We start from the raw sequence: 18,850 nt of genomic DNA on the forward strand, positions 1-18,850 counted from the left end.
GAATTAAAGGCGCGTACTTCTAGACTTGGAGGAATCTTTAATTAGTCTTGACAAGCACGTTTCATTCCTTCTTGCTACGTGACAGACCGCGTGAATCACGCGAAAGCATAATGCTCGCGTTTCCGACCTGCACTAGTCTTTCGCAATTGCATCGAAATGGGGGCAAATAAAATTTGCAAAGTACACAGAGAGCGTTCTTAACCCCTCCTCGTTATCGCGCATATTGGTTAGTCAAACATTGATCAAGGGGGTGCGTTTTAATTTTGCAATATTGAAACGCTATAGGTATGTTCAATAGGAAATTTGCTCCAAACTTTACTACGTTCAAGTCGGGCAATAATGGCTCAGGAGTATTAACTGTAGAATACGAGGGTGTAACTGAGTCTTGTAATTATATTTGTGTCTGAGAAAGAAAAGAATGTATATAGGTATTCAAACGGTCATATTTTTTAAATATTTTATTAAGCTATTTTAAAATAGAAAATATATATAACATACATTCCCGAGGGCACATGCAGTTTGTAATTTTAATAGGAAATACCACGTTTTACTTTTAATATATTGATTAGATTCAATCTGCGCAGAGCTGTTCTAGGATAACATCAAAAAGGAATGTATATATTTTAATCATGTGCAAAAGAATGAATATAAATGAGTGCAATTTGTGAGCAAGCGAATGAATGTAATGAAAGAAAAATTATTGTACCCTTGAGGATAAAAATATGAACAGATTTATTTCACTTTCTCTCTATATTTTAAGTAATTGGAATCAATATTTTAAACAACTTTAATAGACATTATTATTTTAACTAAGTTTTATATGAGATGTAATCATATTGAAAAAAATTTTATTTTTTATTTAAATTTAAAGTCTGGTACAAAATAATCTTTTCTGAAAAAAATTGTCTCCAAATTCTATACATGTATGATAATGGTACTTTATACGATCTTTGCTACAAATAATATCTTGGTTTTAGAGAGAGAAAGAAAGAGAGAAAAACGAGATAATTTAAACATCAAATTTTTATTTTAGACATATTTTACATGATACTCGCGGGCGCACGAGTCGCACACACATGCGCACAAATGCATAACGTACACGCGAGCACAGAATCCTTTGTGTGAACCACGTGAATGTAAACGGAGGCATAATCACAAGTTAGAAGATCGTAACGATCATCCGCGGATCAAAGAGACGCGTTTTCACGATGTAGCTCGCAAGCTCGCGAAACGAAACACGAGTTTACCGCGAACCTCCCGGTAAAAGTTCGCGGGGCGAATACGTGACACGCGAAGCGAAGCTCGTCGGGGAGCGATGCGTCGGCGTTCTCCATTATAGCAAACGCGCACTTTGCCACGGGCTTCGTTCCGCGCGACGCGGCACGACGCTGCCCGGTGCGGCGCGGTGTAAACGCGGGAGAAGGATGAATTTTCTGGCGCATTTAAACCTCAAAGGACCACCATCCGTGGATTCCGGCCAAAATGTTTTAATTACTCACGGTACAAAAGCATAGGAAACGTAAAAAGCCCGCACCGGGCACCGGTTGAAAAATGAAAAGCGACTCCACGAGCGCACTCCGGCGTCGTCGCCTTCGTACGCGTAAAACATAGAATTAAATTAGAGAAAAAATAAAAGAAAAAAAAAGAATGGCGAGACACGCGCGAGATACACAATGATGTTATTGCGTCGAGCTTTTATCTCATTTAAGCGCATTGGAGGGATCTTTTATTTTAATTTTCCGCTTACTTCAATATCACGATTTTAAATTCCTCAATTAATTTTTAGTTAACATATGTCTCGTCACTTTTGGCTATTTAATTCCGGACCACACATCGCTGTCCGACTGATCGCTATAATTAGTTGCGATAAGTTGACGCTAGTGTTCATAAAAGCGCCCGCTGGACAAAAGGGGATAGGGGATTTTCACTTCGGGGCATGCAGACCACACTGGGAAGATGGATGGAGGTTTCCGCTTGTGGGAGATACATTAAATAAACTAAGCGAACTATATGTACGCGGTCTTGAATGAATACCTTCTGGCAAATAGAACGCTAATTAGCGGTAACGAGCAATATAAGTTGTCGAATTATGCAATAGTGGTATCAACACAATTCGAGCATGTAAAATAGTAACAATACCACGCATATTATGGCAATACAAATGTCTATAGTCGATTCCGCAATAGCTATATTAGCAAGATAAACTGTACACAATGGGAGATATTTGTGAAAACGTGTGGATTGTTCAAAATTGATCATTTATACTCCTGATATTATGTTATTAGCAATATGTGTAATTGCGACAAACAATGCTAATAACGTGATATAATAATTCACAAGGTAATCATTTCATCTTGAATATATTTAAGTCAAATATCGAAAAATATAAAAAAGTCAAGATTCATAACGCATAATATTTTAATAAATAAAAATATCTGAAATAAAAATTGGAGTTTTCGAATTTATATAGATTAACTTTATATAGATAATTTATAATAATAATAAGAATCTTTTACAAAAGAAATAAAAACATATGCAATTATGTGATATATGTAAGTCTGAAATGTACGTTCAATATCATATTACATGAATAAACTTGACTTATGCAAGAGAAATCGAGAAAATGTTTGAAAAATGTATTTTATCAACAAAGATTCTTTGGAGAGGAAATTAAAGTAGCCGGCGCAGGGTAACGTTCCCACTACGCAAGTTCGAGGGATGTCGAGGGCTGTTCTCCAAACATTGCTGGGAATCTTCTTCGTGTTTTACATCCGTTGAAAAAGGAAAAAAAGAAAGAGCCGCAACCGCAACGTAAAACGCGCGAATTTCATCGCCAGAAAGTCGGCGACGGAATAACTAATTTTCTGCGGAACAGCCGTAACGCGCGTTTAGGAGAGTGGTTTCTTAGCGCGCCATGCGTATATCGTTGCACACCCCCGCGTGTTATATTTTCTCGCATCTCTTTACCGCTCGGTGCATCGCGCGAGTCGACTTATTCCATTACCGCACCTCTCTTATACTCGCGCGCGAGGACCTCACCGAGGGCGTCTAATTTCGCGTACCTTATTTCTCGGACCGTAAATACGCGAAGAAAATCCTCCGGCTCGTAAACGGGGAAACAGGGAGGTCCAAATTGGCTGGCGCAAGTGACCTAATATAAAGGACGACGAGGATCTCGGTCTGAGGATAGTTCGTCAACGCGATAGTTCGTTATCCCGACAGACTCCTTATGATTTAATAAAAGTAACTCTCGAAATTTTTAAACGCTACCTCTTACAAAAACTGTCGAACATGTATAAAATTGATTCTGTTCATGGAATCAAAATCAACTTATATTGTTGATTAATAAAATTGTTTATATTTCATCTTTTTATTATCGTTAAATGTTGTTTGTGACTACTAACATAATTTCAAGTTAAGAAATGTTGTTTCTTGATTAATAGTATTAAAAATATTATTATGCTTAATAAATACCATGAAGAAATAATGAAATAAAAGAATCAGTAATCTCGTGAAAAGTGAATTAATTTTTGTCATATTAAAGTAGAATTATAGGAAAATGCTTGCTGATCATATAAAAATATAAAAAGTACGGTTTACGTAAACGTTTCTCGTGCCAGATAGCTGACATTTGGCTTTGCAGTCCAAGTTTTCATTGTAAAGAATCAATACTATTCGTCGTTAAATTTTCCTTCCGTTTTGGCTCGATAAGCACGAAGCACAACCGTGAACCAGAAGAAACCATTGAGCTAGTTGCGATGGAGCTTGCCAGAGATCTTAAAATCTCCACTTAAAATTCAGCGCAAGATTTTCTTACAACGCTTCAAGTTATTTCACATCAAATATACAATAGCAGATTATTTTTTAAAAATACATACAGATAAATATTATTTATTTAAAATTTGATATAAAAATTACACTTTATGTATAAAAAATGTTTGTTCTTTTTAAAATAAATATACCGAAAAATCTTTAAAAAATAAAAGTCAAATTATACTTCATAGGAAACAGAATTATTTTATAAAAATATATGTTGTAAAATTTAAATATCATAATGGAGAATATCGATTTATCTACGGTCTGAATTATCGATTCGCATAAAGTCTCTATAATTAAACATTTGCACTTTGGTTTGCTATCATTGACGTTACGAATTGTTTTACCAATTTTAATTATTAATCATCGAAATTATTTATAAAATCGAGCTAGCTCACATTCTTATCTGTCACAATTCTCACACTCAATATCTATCATCGATTTCTGTTTCGAGATTAAATGTACAATATAGTAGAAGATAAAAAAAAAAACGTGCTTCCTAGCAATCGCTGTTTTTTTAAATAAAATGTACAACCGTATTCGAATCTCTCTTTCAGACTAGAAAAGTAAAAAAGTCAAAAATTTCTAAAATATATAACACAAAATTTATTATGGACATTTTTTTATTTCATTTGCGCATTAAATCAATTATATTTTTTAAAAAACTAAATAATAATTAAATAAATTAATTCTTTTCTTTATTACGATAATAGGTCTCCGCTGTTTTAATACTTTGATTATATATGAAATTAATAAAACTATGAAATATATATATAAAGATGCAAATATCAATTATTTCGTTTTTCGAAAGAGGTATTTAATATCGAATACTTATTATTAGTTGTATTTTTTTCATGTAAGAAGGGAATTGTTTGAAGAAGGGAAGTTGCGGAACGAAATAAAAACCGTGCAAAATGTATTTGTAAATATTATTTGCTCTTTTAATTAACATAGAAAGCTTACCCATGGAGGGTTACCGGTAAGCATCCCCCGAGGTCTTTCGCCTGTTTATATTTGTATGGAGTGAATCTTTTTTCCGGAGTGGCACAATGCCGTTTTATGTATACCCTGTAGCTAGGTTCGTAATTAAGCCGATCGCCAGATGTATTATGCAAGCATAAATCGGCAGCGGAAAGTTATAATTGAGTATGAATAATTAAAGTACACGTCCAAACTCCCATTTACTTTTCACAACAACATGAAAAGTCTCGTCGGATATTTATAACTTGTTTCGTACGAGTACAAAACAATCTTAAAACAATGGCAATGCATTATGTGCGTAAAAGCTAACAACCATTTACTTGTATAACAATACTTTAATACCGTTTTGTACAATGTAGACATCTAGATTATTCAAAAACATGTCGTTTGAAAAACTTTCGTTAAATAATCCATGTGGCTTTGTTATAATCTGCAGTTTAATGTGCAACGTTAATCTTAGATTAAATGTAAAAACTTGGAAAACAAGGTTCTCAGTCGCTATTTGATTCACCTTTACAAGTTGGATCAACGTTTTTCAGAAATGAAGATAATAACTTTACCCAGAGATAACTTCTAGTCTTAAGTTGTCGAGTTGAATTGTAAATATAGCGAATATTTTTTTTAAGTGTTTGTTTTCTTCGTTGACAGATTTAATTAAAAAGATATAAAGAAACTTATTGTTTTTTTTGCGCATAATCGAAATCGAAAATTAAGAGTGTTTGACAATAATGGTTTAAAATTTTATAAGCATCCTTTTGCAATTTTTCTTCTAATGCATTTTAAATTTCATTTAATTTTAATTATCTTCTTAATTATATTCGTGAATACAAGGAGTATTTTTTATTTTGTTTTAATAGTTGAAAAGTTCTATATCATATATATATATATATATATATATATATATATATATATATATATAAGAGTACTATATATAAGCTAGTACTAGCCAGAGATGTAGCTTCGACCTCCATCAAAGATCAATGAAGGAGAAAAACTTCTTCCGTCGCCAGCTAATTATTTCCACCGGTGTATGAACGTAATTTTACGTTTGTTTACGATCGTAATACATAACGATTAGTTGTACGTTATCTTAATATAACTTTGCCTTAACTAATAATTTGCTCTAACTAATGCTAAATTATTAATCAAAAGTAGTATTCTTTTGTTTAATTCATTTAAGTAATAGAATCGAATTAATGCGCATACGCGATTTATAACAATATTAATATACAAATAAGTACTCACTTTAGAGTTGCTCCGTCGATGCAGGATGTCTCCTTTTCTCAGGTCATCAGAATCCGTCATCCAGCCGATTTATATACACACTTTGATGGCACTCCCGCACTTACACGCACGATACTTTGACGGCACTCCCGAATCTCGGTATGATATTTTGAAAATCCCATTTCAGAGAATCATATTTCCAATCAACAAGTTTAATTATTAGTTAATTAAAAGTTTCGTAATTAATAATTATAATAATTGACAATTGTCAATAGACAAATGTTAATAAATAATTATCAATACACGTAACATGTCTTTTTTAGAAAGGATTATGGAGATAAATAAAGAATGAAAATGGAAGATAATAGAGCAATTATACCTCCTAGTTTATTTGGAATAACTCGAAGAATGGCATATGCATAGGAAATATCATTCGGGTTGAATATGAATTGAAATAATTTGAAATGAATTATATTTCAGTATTAATCGCGATCGCGTTTAGAAAGAATTCAATAATAAAAGAATTTAATAATATAAAGCGTTACACACCACTTTACTGTTCGAGTGTTGCCGTGCGAATGATAACAAGGCCGTCATGTGAACATACGCGCGCTATACGCCGTCAAGGCCGACCGTGTTATTGTTAATTCGTGGCCAAAATATTTTATACGTAGAATATTAAAGTATAGAATTTAGTATTTTAGACAATAGATTTTTAAATTATTTATTAAACGATATAGAATTATTTATTCAACAACGTATCATAGAGACTTTTGTTATGATAATTATTCGATCCTGCGATTCCATTGTTTTGCTGCATTTTTTCAATACGAATTATATTTAGGTTGTCGAAGAACCAAATGAGATAAAGCATGGGACGAAATATATTTGACATTAAATATTGTTAAAGAAATAATTATTGCCGTAAAGATCATAATAAAACCACAATTCATAATTTTGATTCTTGATTTTGTAAATGTGTGTACATATCACGCGCTTCGAAACTTATTATCGCGCTATATTAATATATATAAAAATTTTTTTTTAATGATTATTACTTATCACACGCTGTCCCACCAATGTTTGATATTTCTCCTACATAGGCATCCTCCTTCTCTTAAATTGTCAGGATTGTCAAGATTCGTTCATTCACGATATATACGAATACTTTGCCGAAACCGCAAACGTATTAATCATACTAAATTATTTTCCGACTTGTTATGATTTAGAAAAAATATTTGATGGAACATTATTTTATACCACTATTTTTCTGCTTGAGTGCGCGAATGATAACAAGGTTGAGATACATGTAAACAATAGCGCGCTACCTGCCGCAAAAATCAAATGCCGTATTATTTTTAATTTATTGCCAAAATATTTTAAGTAATACAACATATATATACGCTAAATATTACATAATAAAAACATTTTAAAAATGTAGATTAATTATTTATTAAATAATTAATGTACCTGTCTTGCACTTTATATTAAAATTACTCGATATATTTCAATATCAATAATCCAAAAATTCGGAAAATATAACATGAAATTTTGTTTATAAGCGAAATATATGTTTAGAATAAAGTGAAATATACATGAAATTACTTAGTAATAAATTAATTATTTAGTTTGTAAGCACGATGCACAATACATACATACTATAATAAAGAACATATGAATATAATATGAAACTTCTTCGAAATTAACCTTTTATTAATAGTGTTGATTGATAATTTCTGAAACATATATTTAGCATAAAACAAACAGGTATCTTTGAATGGCTTTTGAATGACTAAAATGGCTTTTAATTTACAACGAATATTTTTTCATCCATAATTACGTTTCTTAAGATTAATGCTTAATTAAAACATTTGCGATTGTGTTTGTAGGAAATATATGTATTACGTTTGTATAGACGACGCGTACATCATGACCGATGCAAATTCGGTTATACATCTCTCGAATGGACAAGATGCAAAACTCGCGAAATGGCTAGAAAAACAGGAGCAGATGAGCATGGAGAGGACCTTAAACTGGCGAGAATGGGAAGTTGTTGGACGTGATCCAATGCGAAGGTAATCGGCAGTCTCGGATTTCGTTCGAACAGTAAAAACTCCTCGAGTTGGAACTCGACCAATAGATTCGGTATTGCGCCGTAACTTTCTCTTACAGCCAAATAACAAGTAGCCTGTAAAATTGAAGCATTCAATTTTACAAGCCGCATCGAAGCCGTCGAGTCCGATAGCGAAAAAACTATAACGTGCTGCTACCTTGAGTTTGTTTAGAAATTTAGCAACTTTCGCGCGTGAAAGGAATATAACATTGCGAATGTATATGCTTTCATAAATGATAAAAATGCGAATTTTCTCGCAAACTGTATAAATGCCAATAAATTAAAAAAATCATTGTTTTTCAAATTGACATATTTATTTAGAAAATTTGAAATTGAGTTTAATATCATTTAAATATCTAATTTAATATACGCAAAATAGTAAAAAAGTTACGATAGTTTTTTCTAAAAATTTTTTTCCGAATAAATCGACTTCAAGTTTATTAACATATTATTAAAAATAACTAATGGAATTTTTAAAAATACTGTGTTAATCTTAAATGATAAACATGAATATTTTATATTCTGTTTTTCTATAATTATTTTTACACTTCTCACAATTTCTTTATCTTGAAAATGTACAAATTGACATTTCAAAGTATGAATTCTATTGATAGCTCTCTTTTTCAATTAGAATCAATGGCGCTAATTAAGAAAAAGAATGATTACTTCAAGAAAGAGGTGAAAAATACCGGCATTAATTTTCAATATTTTCCTAGAGACGCGTGAAGAAGCACGATGAGAAAACAAACCTTGAAGATACCATCGTGGAATCTATGAGGAAGAGTGGATTGATCTGATTCTGTAGCTGGGGTAAGGTAAGATAGCTGGAGATGGTTTTACTTAAGAAGCTTCCGGCCCACCTTTACTTCGCTTAGCTGCACGCTAGATGCGGTTGGAGTTTCAAGTAAACATCCGGCTGGGCCACTTCCTCCGGGAGCGAAACTACGGCATATCTGATTTTCTAACTGATCGTGCTCCAATAACTCTCATCCCCCTGCGAGATTACGAGTCTCCCTATTTCTGCACGAGTCAGAATCTGAATTTGGATGATAGCGATAAACTGCGACGAATGTTACTACTCGTCTGATTCGTTTCTCGAATTACGATTTGTCGAACGTAAAATATTGATTTAGTACACTTATGATTTTTACTTGCTTTTACTGTCTATGAAGACAAACATATGTTAAAAATTAGATGTGGATGGATACTTCTTTTGCTGTTTGTTTAAACTTAAACGTTGATACTAATAATTCCGTTTAAAAATATACAAATTATTGAAAAATTTATTTAAAATTTATTTTAATTACGTAAATTAACTAAAAATAAAAATCTAACACTGATACAATTTTTATCCTCAATGTAAATGTTTAAAAAGGATCATAAAAACGCTTAAAAGATATCTTCAATAATTTTTCTTACTTGATGCGCGTAATCCCAAGGTAATTGTGCACATTTTTTTATCATGATAAATGTTGGTATATCAATATTTTAACATATGACATATTTTGACATAATATGAAATTGAATCGATATAGAGTTCAATGGAACATCCTAGGAAATTCGCGAGGCATACATATAAACGTGTGTATTTTGCACAATATTCTCTTTCTCTCCCGCATTTCCTTCTCTCTTGCGACGATTTTAATGCGCGCATTCATCACGCGGACCAACAACATGGCACCACGGAGGCACCCTGAGCGCGAGCAGGAGCAATGGAATAAATTCGGCGAACTCTGATGCGGCATAAACGGCGTTCGCCCCCGATGACCGGACGCCCACCATTTAAACGGGAGCATTATTCACCCGCGGCGCGAACCCCTCTTCCCCTCTCTCCCCCCCCTGCCCCAACGACCCAGGGTTAGTCCTGTGCGCCATTTTTGCCGCCTCCAACAAATTCACGCAAATTTACATCGGTAGATGTCCGACGTTCTCGAACACGCTGCCGGACGGCGACGTCTATTACGCTTTCCGGAACGAATGCGGACCGGACCGTCACCGTGATAGGCGGACCATCGTTTCAAGGATCTGTTATTTTAAAAATGCGCTTAGCGCGATACATGCTTGAATACTGTATTTTTTCGAGGGAGATTTTTCCGCGCGGCGACGCCAAGATTTTATGTCGCCGCGATACTCGTGGACGGTTTCCAACTGCATCGTATTTTCCTCAAATAAATAAAAAATAGCTTTATGAAATATATTCTGAATCCATTTAAAAAAGTTAATATTACCGTGTCGATAATAGCTCCCTTCGCAAAATTATGAGGTTAAAATATGTTCTCATGTGCGACGCAAGAAATATATACGTCCTCTTTAATATATTTACATATAACATATTTACCTATCCACTTTGTTAAAATATCGGAAATAAAGATAATTGCATCGCAACGCTTGCTTGCACTGTTTGGGATTTCGTATGACGCAATAGCTATGAATTTTATAACTATTGTGAACGAAATAATTTTTTAGCAATTCACATCAGAGTTAGAGGAGTCGATGTAATTTCCGGTAAACATAAAAAGACTAGATTGGTTATTAATGTTCGAACGGATGGGCTCGTCGTGAAATATGCTTGAGTTTACGCGTTTGCATAAGAAACGCGGTGCCATTAAATCTTTACAATCCAATATCAGAATACAATAGAACTTGGATTTAGATAGCATTCGATAATACTTTAAGCAGAAATGCATATTTCCAATATTTCATATCATGTAACACGATAAAGGTTGAAAAAGGATATTTTTATTAAACAACATTTATTAATTTGTATTGTACATAATATTAACATATCTTGTATGTATACTATACATATGTGCATGTGTGTGGATATATATATACAAGGTTGTTATATTATTATATATTCAATTATGCAGTAAATTCTTTACTTCCTTAGAATTAGAATTCTCAATATTGATTATTTCGCTTATTATAGAAAACCGATAAACGATATATACATAATTAGACATATCAGAATCACCGAAATAGAAATTCCAAGCTTAATATCCAACTTCGTAATTTCGCCCACATACAGTTAAGCTTGGAATTTCTATTTCGGTATTTCTGATTATTTAAATTGCACAAAGATATTGCACTATATTCATAAAGTTCGTATATTTACCTGTCTCTAATTAATTATCCTATATATATATATATATATATATATATATATATATATATATATATATATGCGATATATATGTATATATATCGCACGCTTCTCTTTGTGCAACAAAATTTCGTTAACGAATATCGACGGAATGAGATTTATACCGTTGCACCGTGCGATCCGATTCAACGTCTATCGCGCCGTACAGTGAATTCCATGTAATGAAATGTCAGTACAATTCGATTTCAAATGCCTGATGCAGTTGTAACGGTACGTTCCGCCAACGAGACGCCCGCTGCGTTTCTAATGAACCGCGTTTCATACGGTAATCGCATGTAGTGATTCGATCGAACGAATCTACGGGCGCTACGATACGATAAACGACGTTTGGCGTTTCGTTTCACGCTGCCGACAATTTTTTCATCGTTACATATCGCGACATACCGATCATCATACCGTGCATCATACACGCGTTGCAACGCGTTAGCGGGCCGTTGCACGCTTCCACCGGGCAATGCGTTAACCATTAGCGCGACTATCCCGAAACGTTAATCGAATTCCGGCAGATACAAGGTGCCCAGTCTGACGAAGCTGGCGCACGTAATACGTTGATCAGGTTAATTGACGCTTCACTCGGCCAGGACTGCGCCATTCGGATTTCGATACCGATCGTCAGAGAATGGCTATTACGATATTTTCTATCGTGATTTCGCGGCATATTATCGTGCATTTCTTCCTTTTTTTGATCATTCAATCTTTGCTGACTGTCGCGCAATATTCAAGTACGAGAAATGTATATTTTTCGTATTCTTTTCACAAATATATAAAAATTTCCAAATTCTCGAACATTTTCTATATTGTGATTAGATCAAATTTATTACAAAATGTCGAGTAAAGAAAAAAAGATTAAGAAATATAATTTAAATAATAAAATAAATTTTTTTCTTACATATAATTAAAAGGAAAACATCTGTTGATTGAAAAAAATTTTCAGTTTTTAAAATATATATGCTTCGTTATTTCGCATATTGATCTTTGTGACTCTATGCGATCGGTCGGCGATGTACATCTATGTATCTGCATATATATAGCAATCTCATTGCGTGTGCGATTTCATCGGATGGACCGATGGACGAGACTAGGCGGCAGAGCATATAACACTATTATGGGAAATCGAAACGTGTTTATGAAATGTGGTTATGCATAAATACTAAATAATATGCGTTCATATAACTCTGCGGAAGGCGCTTTTCAGAGATTAATAATAGCCTTCACCACGATGTATGATTGCGATCGAAATATTTACCTCATCAAATACATTTATCTACGAGTAATATGACATAAATGTAAATAAATCGCTGATGACAATCAGATATCCAGGAAATTTTTTTCTCAATTTTGCAATGTATCATATGCGGAAAAAATAATACAAAATGTGAAATTACGAAAAAATCAATAATAAAATAATAAAATATATCAACAATACAATATATTTTTCTAGAAATGAGAAGGGAAATTTGGTCTTTTTTAAGCAAAATTTTTTTGCACTTTAATAAAATCTATTCTTTTATTAATTTCTATTGTTGTTGCGTAATATCTCACAAAGTTAATTAAATATTTAAAATAAATAAGCATTTTTCTATATCTGTATATATTTAAATATAAACACTTTTATATTTTCCATTTTCATCCAAGGAAATCATTTTCAAGAAATTGTCGAGCAAACGCAATCCGTGTTGGAAATGCTAGCAAATCTACAGTTACTGCCTCAAATAATACAGTACAGTTCTACCCTCGGCCTCTACTAATGGAGGGATAAAACTACGTGTTTCCCCCCCAAATTAAGCCGGGCGAGAATCCTCTCCTCGTTTCCCGATACGGAACCCGGCGCATTACCGTTACAATGAGATTCCGTTACGATGCCGGAAGTTCGCGGGAGAGAGTTCCGCGACATGCAAACGGCCGCGGAAACAAAGCGCGCGGTACGATCTTGGTTATTTCGTCTACCTAAACCTAAATGCCGGCCACGCGCGCGTACGGAGGAGACGTCTCAATGCCGGACGGCATTATGGTCTCTGCCTGCCTGCCTGCTTGCCGTGCAACGCTATCGCCCGGCCAGAAACCAGCAATAATTCATTGTCCATTGCGCTGCACGGTGGCGGCGAGAGTCGGGTGTACTGATGATTTCCTTCCGGCGTTGCGAGCCTTGCTTCTGCCCGGTACCGCTCTGTCGACTCCCGGCGACGTAGGAGCGGACGGTTCTTGATGGATATTGTAGGGTGCCTGCCATTGCGATGATGCATCATCGCGGATGATTTAGCGCTGGCTAACGCGTCCGCCCGCTATTTGGCACCCCCGCATACGCTAATCATCGCGTGAATCTACCAGGATTTCGAGGAATCCGTAATTTTGGAGAGTAAAATACTGTCATCATCGCTATAGCGAAGAAGAGAGGAGAAAGTCGAGTAGAATGCGGGGATAATTGGAGAGCTAAGAATAAAAGGAGTCTTATAAGTTTCTTCAGTTCCCAGAAAAATGAAAAGATTTCTGCGTTCGTTACAGTTCTCGAGTGAGTTCTTGCTTTAGTAAATGTATTTTCTTTTATTTCCTTCCTTCTGTTTTTTGCGCATAATAATTATTTCTTCGCAGATATATATACTATATATTAAGAAAGAGAAGCTATAAATATTCATCAGTTATGTTTTTTCAGTAACATGAATTGCTGAAAAATAATAAGCGATGTATATATGATGCAGAATCCAAAATGATTAAAGAGATTATTGTATTAGTCAGGCACTCAACATCACGTCAATGTCTAGACGCTTGTCTAGGTAACTGTAGACATCAATAGGGAATGCAGTCACGATAAATTCTCGCTGATCGACTGGCTTCCTCGTCGACGGATAATCCATCAAAACTCGCCGGACGATTCGCGTCGAGGCATTCGGTCGATCCTTCCAGCACGAGAAGTTCTTCTCGCGCCTTCATCACTGTCGTCGTCTTCGTCGTAGTCGTCGTCGTCGCCGTTCCCGTCTTCTTTCGCAATGGCATCGCTCTCTTCAGGATCTTTGAAGTGTCTGGTGATGGAATGCCGTTTTAAAACCTCGAATCACTCGAACGAGCAAGCTAAAAGGATTTCGATAGCGGCATCGAACGACAAAAAAATAAAAACGACGAGTAGACGAGCAAGAGGATAGAGCGCACATTCTGAAGGAAGGGAGAAAGATGGAAGCGCGGAACAGGAGTGCGATTTCTTTTGCATTCAACCGCGACTCTGAAGATGCAGATGATTATGACAGCTCATGCGAAATTTTTCTCGAACGTTTTGACAGTTAAGATAAAAATATGCAAAGAATCTCCTGATAAATTAAATGATGTGAATAAAAATGAGTCCCTAGAGTTATTGCTGTATTATTATGGAAAATACAAGAAAGTGACTTGATAGCAAATTTATAGCTAACTAATTTTATTATTTAGTAAATATATAGCTACTATTTATGGAAATAATATATTAAAAGATACAAAATGGAATGAAAAGAAAATGATCAATAAGAGTGAGTTTCCCCTATTTCAATGTAAATATACGTACTTCATTGGGTTTATCAATTCTTTTTCACGCTTGAAAGGCCGACAACTGGGTCACTTTGTAAAATACACGTTTGTATGCCGAATCGACATAATTAATAAGCATGATTGAATGCGCAGAGATAAGTAAAATAAAGAAGAGAAAATGCGGATTCAGCGCTCGAGAAATATTCAATTAAAATATAAGATAGATATAATGAATTACGATAAATTGAAAGAATCTCAAAAAAAAGAAACAAAATGAATAGAATAAAATCACAGTCATTTTTTCAATTTGATCAAAAACTATGAAATACTTTTATCTTCATGCCTCTGAATATCTCATTTAAATAAAAGTGACATATTCCATCATACAAATAATCAATTTTGAATTGATCTTGTTTCGATCTTATTACAGGCATGCCTTTACATGTCACAATATCAATCGTTAAAAAGAAAAGCGGTCAACAAGCGGAAGAGAAAAAAAAACGCGCGCACAATTCGATGGAGCATCGATCGGATGAGGGGCGACACGAGTGAAATTCGTTTACCATTCACTTGGTGCGGGCGACGCACAGATGTGTGTTACATCGTTAACCCACCCGGTCAACTTTCGACGCGCTCGACGGCGAGATGCGCGCAATAATCTCTGCTAGGTCGGTTTAACGGTGGCGCCTGTTGAGCATTCATCATACCTGTCGATTTCTACGGCGCGTCTATCTAGACACACCTTCGCTTCCTGCTCTAAATTATCACATCTACTGCCGCGTTCCGCGGTATATATGGATGTACGTACGCGCGACGAGAGGAGAGGGAGGCAGCAGGGGATGCATCCAACGGGGTGCAACCATCGGTGAAAATATACTACTGCGCGCTTTCTGCCATGCCTGGTGTATCGGCACGGCAGAGAAACACGGCCAGCTTTTGTTTCTGTTTTGCGCTGCGGAATATTTCATCGGTCCGCGCCCATCTCGCGCGTCCGTCTCTTACCCTCCGTGAAAACGTGCGTACGTCTTTAGGGTTGGCTTCACCCTTGGGCCGTGAGCCACCGGACCGCACATTTATATCCGCACTGTTGCCAAGATGATAAAGGAAGATGTATATAGAGCATTAGGGAACACGAGAGAAATAGCGTAGTCTCCGACTAACGTTAGAGAAAATTAATGACGCGATACACACGCGCGTTTTCGTTTGTTGATTTTTAAAAATGCGACTCTGAAGTATCGGTTATTGTTACACAAATTCGATAAAAATGGTTTGTTACACAAATGTGATAAAAATAATGAGAAATTTTGGATCTTGCAAAATATTTTTTTACTTAAAAAAAACAGTACCGATAAAATTTATATAATATTTTCACGAGTTATATATTTCTCTACTGAAGTAAAGCAAAGTATTTTATTTTGCAATTTAACAAAAAAAAATAGAAAAATTGATTTTGGTTAATTCTCTTGTATTTGAGTATGAAATTTTTAATAACTGTTAAAGTTTTTATAACTGTTAAAATAATATTTCGCTTTGAAATGTGGCTAGTTGCATGGGCAATGTTTCCGTGACTATCGCCCGTTGCTTTTATCTCGATATATTTCGGATTAAATTACAACCCAGCATTACAATCTCAATTATTTCAAGATGTAGTGATAATTCTTTGCAACTATTTACTTCTCAAGATAATACTTGTTTTAAAATTCTACCAAAGTCTTAATGAACTTATTATGAAACATTATTACACACGATCACATCAGAAATAACATATTCAAAGTTGAAGAGTATATCATATTCATACTAAAAGCAATAAAATATTTACACAAGAATCCAATAATTAAGCCCAATAAGTCTGATTATTTTTAAAATAATGAAGCTTTAATATAAAACAAGTTTTTTATGTTATCAATTTTATTTTTAACGAAGATTCATACTATCTATATTCTTATAATTTTTTATAATTATAATTGATATAATATATTAATATAATATATGTTTATAATATATGTTTAAAATATATTTTCTTATAATTTCTATTTTTTTTATAAATGCTTTAAGAGCTATCATTAGATTTCTTTAGAAAAGAATTTAGAAAAGATTGTATCATGGTTGCATTAAGAAAATAATCGCAAAAGGCAAACGGCAAGTGCAGCCGTTTCATTACGCTTTTCATTTATTCAATTTTATTTTAGACACATAAAAGAACAATTATATTTAGATCCCGTAGAAGAACTCAATTTTACGTACACCAGCATTCTTACAACTTGCACGCTCAGCGTAAATTAAAATAAGTTCTGCAAAAGATGTTTCGAAATCGTAATTTTGCCCATTTACGATAAACGAAGTCGACTAAATCCGCTAGAATTTCTTTACTATTATGATACGCAAATTAGTTGCAATCGTTTGCTAGTCTCAGCACTTTTATACCTAGCACTTTTGCTATCTTAGTATTTCAGAGAAAGAGAAAGAGGAAGAGAGAGATTTCGTAATACTTATATACATATACATATTTTAATATATTAATTTAAATTAATTGTGAGTTACACTTCTCAAATAATTTATATACAATTTATGTAACTTTCCAGAAACAAATTACTTTTACATATTCTATATTTAATTTAGTTTTATTGAAAGCACTTTAATTTTGTTCCATTATTTTAATTTTTAATATATTATTGATCTTGAATTTTAAATACAGTTTCTAGAAGTTATATCCATTCAAAATTGTTTAATACTAATTGATTAATTATCTACATTATTGCAGTTTAATTATTAAATGTGTTATTATTCATCATTATAGATTATGAAATCAAATTTATCAAAATAATCTCACTATTTTTTCCTGTATAATCTATTTTAATATTTCAAAAACAGTTAAAAGGTACATTTACATGAAACGAATATTTACTGAAACATACTGTATCTGTATTTTTTATACCTTCCCTTTTATAAGTTTTTTTAACCTCGTTAATTGAGAAGTCAATCTAGTTAATAAACACGCAGAGTTCGCAGCGGAAAATAGAAGCTTGCTGCGAAGAGAGAAAGAAAGAGAGATGCAGAGTTAACCACGTAAATTCATTAGATATACCGTTTCTCTCAGCGTTGCAGTGTGCGTAGTATGTATAATACGTATGTTTTATTACTCAATTAAACTCTTTATGCGGGCGTATCTCGGCGCTTGCGTGGCGCAACGACGAGCGGCACGCATGAGAGTCGCGTATCGTACAAAATAAGAACACGGAAACCTCTCCCTTGGGCTATTTGTCAATGTTTCTTTTTTAACCCGCGAATATGATCGATCCGCCTTGTTGCCTGTACGATCGCATTTTTTACCGCGCCGTATGTACATGAAGGACGCTATACGATTGTTAGTCACACGACTAATTAGCGTGTTACGCGCGATCAGCGAGCAAAATCATTATTTCGCCTCGTAATAACACCTTGCGAATACCAGCAAACTCGTAACTCCGATTAGAGCTTTTCTCGCGATTTCTCGCCCAACGGTTCGCATGTGAAAAAAGTCTTTAGCGTACGCTTCTCGTAATTTTTATCTGCGATCGAAAATTATTATCGTCGACATACACGAAAAATCGGCTTAACAGCTCGAGGAAAAACACGCGCGATGTGAACTAATTACTATTTCCTGATTAGTAAGCATCTCACGACGATATCTAGACGTGCGCGATATCATAATACAAATTACCGCAAACGTTTGACCCATTATGCAACAGCCACAATGAGTGGAACGTTAATACGAGTTCCAAGCTTTTAGAAAAATTTTTAAAAACAAAGTTTTAATTATTCCTCTCTTTCTCTTTCTTTCTCTTTGTAGATACAAAAAGATACAAAAAACAATTTGAAATTAAAATTAATAAGTAAGTCTGTAAGCTTAATTAATTTTAATTAATCAACTGCGTTTGAATTCTGATATATTTATTAATTATAGCATAATAAATATATTTATTATACATTATATATATATCATAAAAAAAGAGAAAAATGTTATTTCTTACAGGAAAGAATTCCTTACAGCATAGAATATACAAAATAAAAAAAAATGTGCA

At 34.1% G+C, this 18,850-nt stretch overlaps 1 long non-coding RNA gene across 2 annotated transcripts in view; it reads right to left on the reverse strand.

Moving 5' to 3' along the window:
• The window catches only part of LOC145973048 (uncharacterized), a 94,757-nt gene that overhangs the window by 17,602 nt on the left and 58,305 nt on the right, over positions 1 to 18,850 (reverse strand). Inside the window, exon 4 of one of the 2 annotated variants that reach the window (XR_014439345.1) lies at positions 13,540 to 14,314. The exons of the other annotated variant lie outside the window; for it this stretch is intronic. This is a non-coding gene — a long non-coding RNA (uncharacterized LOC145973048). Of the gene's footprint in view, positions 1 to 13,539; positions 14,315 to 18,850 lie in introns of those variants that run through there. 2 annotated transcript variants of the gene reach the window in all.

The sequence above is a fragment of the Camponotus vicinus genome, unplaced genomic scaffold (genome assembly GCF_025532165.1).
Source record: "Camponotus vicinus isolate PSW18456_S1 unplaced genomic scaffold, iyCamVici1.0 SCAF_6, whole genome shotgun sequence".
In the NCBI taxonomy this organism is placed as follows: domain Eukaryota; kingdom Metazoa; phylum Arthropoda; class Insecta; order Hymenoptera; family Formicidae; genus Camponotus; species Camponotus vicinus.